This window comes from Haliotis asinina, chromosome 3 (genome assembly GCF_037392515.1).
Source record: "Haliotis asinina isolate JCU_RB_2024 chromosome 3, JCU_Hal_asi_v2, whole genome shotgun sequence".
Lineage (NCBI taxonomy): Eukaryota > Metazoa > Mollusca > Gastropoda > Lepetellida > Haliotidae > Haliotis > Haliotis asinina.
Window position 1 is genome coordinate 78,984,207 of NC_090282.1, and position 8,547 is coordinate 78,992,753.

An 8,547-nucleotide genomic window follows, 5' to 3' on the forward strand; every position below is an offset into this window, starting at 1 on the left:
GTTGGGCTGTTCCCCTAACGTATATACGAGTATGTTCGATTCAATGAAAAGCCATTTTTACAATTTTCAGCGGTTTTTATATCCAGAATGTAACGAAACACATGTCACCACAACAGTGTGGTGTTTCGTGAAATCCCCAATCATGGTAAACTGAGACCCAGATGTGCTGGTGTGAAACCAGGTAATGGTAAACTAAATCAAACAAAAATCATGTGCAAATACAAGCCTAGTGATTGGTCTATGGAAGTACAATGTATATGTATAAAATAACAAAACATTTTAACAGCAACCTTGTTGTTTCAGTATAGGCACTCACAGCGCTAGCGCTTGTGGAAAAGTTCGTTAACGGTGTTCGCTTTGCTGGCGAACAAAGATGTAGTGCTTGTTACGTGCAGTGGAACTGCACTGTTCTGCAGCGTTTGATCTACCATCCATCTGAACTTTGTTTAACATATTGTTATAAAAGGCAAGCACATGTCTGTGGGTTGCAAACAAACTACATCAATTTTTCTCGGATGACTGGATCTGACGGAAAGTGGTGCAAACTCTTGTCAGTTTCAAGTCCTGCTTTGTACTTGAACCACAGGCAAACTGTAGTGCAAATGGGTTGCGAAGCATAGAGAAAACGACCTGTTTCTTACATACAAGCGAAGCGAGCAGAGGTTGGCAACGAAGCAACGAACTTTTCTTGCTCCAGTTCGAAAAATAATTTTCATATCAAAATATAATATCACCACCATCAAACGTATTCACCCATTTCTTCAATGGGTTGTGCATTCAAATGTTAAACAATTGAACAATTACTCACGTGGAATATTTGTATTCGACATTTAAAGCGTGGTATAATCAGACCGTATTTATAAAACATATTTCACGAGAGTAATTATTAAACATGGGGTAGGAAATGTGTGAGCACACCCAAGTGAGGATATAGGAATGTACCTTTGATGGTGGCGAAATTTTACGCTTTTCGATCCGAAGCGAGGAAAGTACGTTGTCAACCTTTGCTCGCTTCGCTCGCATATATGAAGACTTGTCATATTCTCTATGCTGCGCAATCCCATTTGCGCTACAGTTTGCCTGTGCTTGAACGAATGGCAGTTTCCAGTCACGCAGTAGTTCACCATCTCTACTGAGATATTTTTGATTGGATTGAACGCAATTTCAGAGAACATGTATTTACAAAACCCAGCATCTCTATATACATTCTTTATGGACAACAACGTCTTCTAGTGTATATGATTTTTTTACAACGGTATATGAATCCATACTGAAACGACGTATCAAATACAATAAAAGTTGTTATCCATAAACAATCTTTCTTTCTTGTGACTCGCCATACTTCTAATAAAACGCCCATCAAACAGATCATCTTTCTGTAGACACATTAAGCCCTCAGCGCATCAGCAAATGAGCCAGCCAATCGGAAGCCGTCATTACACTTGAATGCACACCCACCCGCTATGACTGAGTTCGGTCTCCTGAGTGCTTCGTTTTGAGGGAAGTGAGCACAAGTACAAAATATTGCACTTTTGAATCGCGATTGTACGCTTATAATTTTGTTTATTTGGTTTTTTTACAAGCAGCAACGTACGCTATATATCATGAATAAGTGATAATTGTGTTTTAATTATGTTTGATTTTTTGGGGTTGCATGTGACCTTGAATGATTTCCCCTACTTGTGGTCCATTGGCTGATTTGTAACATATATAATTACACTACATCATTCAGTCTTATAGTCTTGGTTGGTGTCACTGTAACGGTCCTTTCGTTTAAGCCTTTGGTTCATTACACTCATGAGAAAAAGACGGCTGGAGATCTTGGTGTTTAAAGCGGGTTCGATCCATTCCAACGGTACACTGCATTGGCGGATGCAGAAGAAGTTTACACCCCTTATAGTGAACACTGAAGAAGTTTGATTACACTCTCACCTTTGATTTTTTAAGAAAACACGTTACTTTCAACCCGAACTGCCTGGTCCTCATGCCACGGCTTACAGAAAATCAGCGTTTCCGCATCTATACTTGACGCTGAAATCTCCCCAAATAAGGAGATCAGACATCTCTCTCTCTCTCTCTCTCTCTCTCTCTCTCTCTCTCACACACACACACACACACACACACACACACACAAACACACATGGGAGAGAATAAGTTACAATTTATAGCCACGTCGGCAGAGAGAGAGGGAGCGATCTTAACGTTAAGACGTTATCTGTTGAGGTAACAATTTACTGTGCTGTGCGTTTCAGAGAGAAGCCAAAGTTACACCTGTCGGAAAATGAATCAATGCAAAGGCTGTACTGTGGAAGTACAAATGAGACAGACAGTACGAATTTATAGGTTAACCAGAACAATTCGGGTGTCTACAGCGAGAAAGACAGGGATGGTAATATTCATCCCCAAGCAGCATTACTTCATCCTGCTCAGACAGTGTTCCCAGAGTATTCCATCCTTGATATCTCCAGGGTCTACGTTCCGATAAGCCCCCACTATACCCTGGCCACATCTACGGCTCAGCCCCATAAATTCATTAACTCCCTTGGCTGGCTTTTTATCCAATCAGGGGTCTACGGTGGGAAGTTGAACGAACCAGTGACAACTCACTTTCGCTTTCCAAATTATCTAACCGATTATTCACGGCAACACAAACTATGCAGAGGTTCTCTGAAAGAATTAGAAGTTCTTGCATATATTTTTTTAAAGTTTCGGACCTATAAATTAGTCTGTAACATTTCCCCAAAATCTGAATCGCAGTGCACCTTCGCAGTTTCGACCGCAACCTTTGTTAACAGTGGCAAGCTCAGTTATAACTGTGGCCCAGCTGATTTGCTACGGTGAGAATGCGGAGCCAGCAAAGGGAGGTAATAAAATTATCGGGACGACCCGTAGATGTGTCCTGGGTATGGTGGAGACTTATGGGAATGTATACCCTGGAGATATCGAGGATGAGAGTATTCATCATCACATTCAATCGTGATCTTCTGGTAACTGTAGATGTCTTGTAACTCCACTTACACAATTAAAGGACCCGTAAAGCTCCCAGGGTAGAATAGGCCTTCAGCAGCCCATGCTTGCCATAAAGGGCGACTATGCTTGTCGTAACAGGCGACTAACGGGATCGGGTGGTCAAGCTCGCTGACTTGGTTGACACATGTCATCGGTTCCCCATTGCGCAGATCGATGCTCATGTTGTTGATCACTGGATTGTCTGGTCCAGACTCGATTATGTACAGATCGCCGCCATATAGCTGGAATATTGCTGAGTGCGGCGTAAAACTAAACTCACTCACTCACTCACTCACTCACTCAAACAATTAAAGCATCTTCAAACAGGTTAATCATTATGACTTTCATTACATAATGACATTCATGACTACAAACCGCATCTGCAACGTGCATCTGTGACTAAAATCGTATTTTTTCAAATGCACACTTTAGCCCCACCCTCGCTTATGCATTGTTATATTGTTAGCGGCCGGTCGTCTGTGGCTGTGACGTCATAGAAGATTGTCCGCTTCGTGTGTGGACTTTTTTTCTATGCATACGCCGACATAATCCAGAAGTGAATGACTACTTGGTTTGGCCTATTCAGAAATTTGATCTTGTTTGGCCCATGTAAATGGCATCCTTATCAGCATAAAGACTTTGCACGGAAAATTAAAACGACTGAATCTGTTTAGGGGAAGACATAATGGTGATATTTTCAAAGCTTCAGTGTTCGTAGTTGAAGAATCAGGACAACGTGGTAACACGTTTATGCATCTAAAATGCATACAAGAGGGATTCGTTGTCAGTCAAGACGGTGCGTTATTTGCTGCATTTAGTTGAGGTCCAGCCATTACTCTGAGAGTGAAATACAGAATACTTACACATACCGTTTTAAGCTATTGGCTTAATTTTATGTGCCATGTTGACAGTCATGACCAACTTAAATCTTATGGTATATAATGGTGAAACTACGAAAATAAATATATCAATTATCAACACTGCTTCTGTTGATTTTGATTCAACGATACCAACTGTCTTGCTCAATCCATAATAGCTGGTCAAAAGATATTAAGTCCTAATTAGGAGATAATCTATTTTTCTATGTGACCCTAATACGCTTCAATGAAAATGTGTTTGTTACACTGTTAAAACTGAGGAATTTATTCATGTATTCTCATTTGTCCGTGAGTGCATCCAGTTAATATACACGCAGGTACACCCTTCGTGGTGTTGGTGTACACACTGCATTTATTATTTTGTAATATACATTTTATATGCAATTAAATAATTTGTCCAGGTGTCATTGTGGAAGTTGTAATACAAATGCCATAACAGTATTTCCTAGAAAAGAATGTCACCATACTAAACTCTTTATGGATATATTTATCACGAGACGTGTTCTATCGCATTTTATGACGTGGCCTTTTAGCCTTTAGTGTGGCCTTGTAGCTTTTGGTGTGGCCTTGTAGCCGTTAGTGTGGCCTTGTAGCCTTTGGTGTCGCCTTGTAGCTTTTGGTGTGGCCTTGTAGCCTTTAGTGTGGCCTTTTCCGCAAGTCCATGCCACAGTGAGGAAAAACTTGCAACACATTCTTTCTAATTACCGTGTCGTCAACTCTGTAGAGATATTTGACATGCTTGATCTAATCCATGATTTATTCTTGAGCTATGTTGCCGACCTGCTTAGACTGGGCATACGTTAGCCTTTACAAGTCACCTGATAGTAGGCTGATCTGCAAGAAATGTCAAAATGTCAGGGTTTCCCAGTGTCTAGGCGCAAGTATGGTATTAATTCTGTTCGAGGAAAACATGAAGTGGTAAGAGGAAAACATGAAGGGGTAAGAGGAAAACATGAAGGGGTAAGAGGAAAACATGAAGGGGTAAGAGGAAAACATGAAGGGGTAAGAGAAGAGTTTACTCTTTCTGGTGGCATTGATTACGTCTTTTTCATATTCAGCTTTCTGATATTTCAGTTCTGGAACATTATGCGTGTACAATGTTTGAAATGTAAACAAGACACAATTCAATGTGTCCATTGTCTAGGATTTCCCTCGATTCGGATTTTATCGGATACTGAATAAAAATATAGATAGATTGGAAAATGAATTCATCGCAAATAGACTGAAACAGATTAAAATTAAACCCAACCACTCGCGTTACTAACCAATGTGTAACACTGCGGCTCTATACAACCAACCAACCAAGAATGCAACAGTAGCTCTTTTATATGTTTTAGATTTAAATCATGAACATACGTTTTTGTAGATATGTATAACGATAGTCAAACAAATATTATGTCTCCTACAGGTAAACCAATAACGAACGTGAAAATGAACGCTTTCTGAATTGTATACGCACGTATATACCCTTTGTTCTCCCCAATGAACCGAATCAAATATAGCTGTACTGAAATTCGAGGACGTAAATGCGTCATATATATCAGATAACAATGAAAGTACTGATAGAAACAAAGTAACAGACACAGTCTGTCAACAAGACCAGCATCAGTTACGATTCATACAAAGGAACAGCATTTGTGAGGACTAAGATGCAAATTCGCTACAAATTCTTGCGCAGAGCAGAAAGGAAAGTCCCCCGACCGTAACTACAATTCAGCATTGTGTTGCGGTAAGTGGCTACATTCATTTATAAATCATTATACTGGCATGTAAGCATCAAGAAACGAAAAAATGACTTCGATTTTGGTTGTGTCTGTGTCAAGGATATAGCATCGGCAGTATCAGGATATTTGCTACATTACGTATTCTGTGAGCTGTGTCTCCTCTGTGATGACGACGCTGTACACGTTTTACTCATCTATTTTTAACTATAGCACATCTAATAATCCTTACATAATCCCGCTTGGTATATTGTACGGGCAAATTGGGTAGCCAGTGGTCAAACAGTTGACTCATAACACCCGGAAAATACGCCATAATTCACAATTAGTATATTATTCAGAATCCACAACAATCAGGATCAAAACATTCTCCTTCACAACAAATACCTCTAGAATAGCATTTGATGACATGGCGGTTTAAAGTACAAGCTCCATAGACAGTAAACTCAAAACGCAGTGGACAGTCCGTACAAAATGTACAGATTGATACTTCGACGATAAGTGAAGATTTACTGGCGCATTAAAGTCTACACTGTGAATGAAGATCTGAAATACCTATATTTAAGAACTGACAGCTAAAAAAGGCACGTCTACTGATGAGGATGGCATGTTTTGCTTTGAAACGATCATTTTTCGCGACACTGTTTCGACAGGGTGCCCTCGCTTATCGCAAATATGTTTACAAAATAAGAAAAATGCGAGGGAAAACTTGCCTTTACTCTTGTGAAATGTGTTCTTCTTTAACTGTTCATCGGGGACACGGAGTTGCTTTGGGGGCAACTCCAGATTTCGAGTGGACAGCGCTTCCACCCGGGGAATTTTACAATTTTCACGTTTGGAAATTTTCAATAACAAAATATATCTGATCTGGTTTTACCATTAAATTCCTATTATGATGAGCATGTTTATCAGGCCACAATCATGCATGATTTAAAAGTGTCATGACTTAAAGTCGGAGAGACTCAAATATTTACAAAATGGCCCCATGGAAATCCACTAGTCAGTCGGGCTAGTGACTGTGGAGATTTACTGGATTTTTACTAGCCATGGGCTTGCAGTCCAGTGCTTATTTCGCACATTGATCGGAAATCTTCTAAATGTTAACAAAATGAAAGTAAAAGTTGATGAAGTCAAACATACTTTTCATAGGCAGTTTTCATAGCGTCCAGAATGGCTACCTGAGATCTGCATTCTTAACGTTGTCAACGTTTTCAACCTTTTATATCCAGGTTTTTAATTCTTTCTTCATAATAGTTTAACAAACACACAATATCAAACAGTTAGTGCGTTGTGCGTTGATTTCTTAGGTTTCGTCGGTCCGGAAAGGAAACGTTTCTAAAGCTCTTTATAATTTATATCCACAGATGATTTGATATTGTTAAAGCTCAGCTTAGTATATAATTCCCGAATCAGCTTTTCAGTTGTGGTGACATGCTAATGTTCAATGTATCAAGGACCCTGGTTTTACGCGTGTTTTTCGTTAAAATATACACGAAATATTGCAAATTATGTAACACCATGTAGTAGTATGGTGACACATTGCATCAGTTCAAGCATCAGTATTTCTCTGTTCATGTAAGTTTGTGTTAAAACGTAGTTGGGATTGAACAAACGTTGACACAATCTACTGAATGTTACACTGAATGATAAACTGGAAAAGATCTACATACTCCCTGATAATTGATTCAAATAGATCATACTTATCTTCTACTAAATTATTTCATCAATAATAGCAACTGTAATGACAATGGGTACTGTGGCAAGAATAATGTTCGATCTTAAGGATGTGATTGTTCATGCCTGAGGGAGACATTCGAAGCAGCTTGGGAATGGACGCGCAGTATGTCCCACAAAATCTCTCTTAAATACGGAATTAAGTCCTAACAGGACGACAGTGTCCCCCACCGCTTAAGAAGAATGAAATGTAACATAATCTCTAGTTTTCATCTTTAGGTCATATAGAAGATTACCTTTTGTGTGACGTAGTTTGTAGTCATGGTCACTTCCCTGAATCTTTTTCCGAACTCTAAACATATTTCAGGAATATCGTAAATTTGAATGTATGGATGCAGATGCATATATCCACTGTCTTTATCTTTTTGTATGTGGGGTGTAACCTAATGTTAAATTCCGTGTACCACACATCTTATTACCGTTCCCTACCCCGATACACGTTATGTTAATTCCCAAAATTGTAAAAATGGTAACATATACAAGACGCTATTATGGATGGCAACTTCTTTAATTCTTTTAACACGACGTTTCAAGGCTAATTCTTGCCCCTTCGTCAGGTGGATGAAGAAGTTGTCATCCATAATAGCGTCTTGTATTACCTCACCAACTTCTAAATGCCTTTGAAGAATTTCAAACATATGTTTCAGCTTGGATGCAACACTTGGATCCAACATTTCATAAGAAATCGCTTTAATTTTGAAAAGTAGTCCAAGGAGTGGTGACCTTGGTAATAAGGTCAAGGTCATCCAAATGGACTGGTGTTGCTTATTCACCAAATATGAATATATCATGAAGTATCGCATTAACAAGACTCGGGTCGTACATACAGTGTTGCTGCGGGAGATAACTAAACCACTGGAAAAGCTGGAAACAGTCTCTGAGATCATCGAGGCATGTATATTTGAATCACAGCCATATGATGAATCAGCAAAATATTTGTGTCTTTTCATTTAGTCAGGGGTTATGGTTTATATTGTACATCGTATGAACCTAATGTATCATGGTTAATTTGTATTGCAAGAGTTCCATGTGTAGTATTGTATTCCTTCCTTCGGTTTCGCGATGTACGTCATCTGAAATACGTCCAACAGATAGGACAGTGCCACGAAGAGAACAAAATAAAAGCCTACTAACAGATCGATAAGGACACGTTCACAAAACAGGTCGACGTTGTCACAAGCACTAAAACACACATTGTAAACATC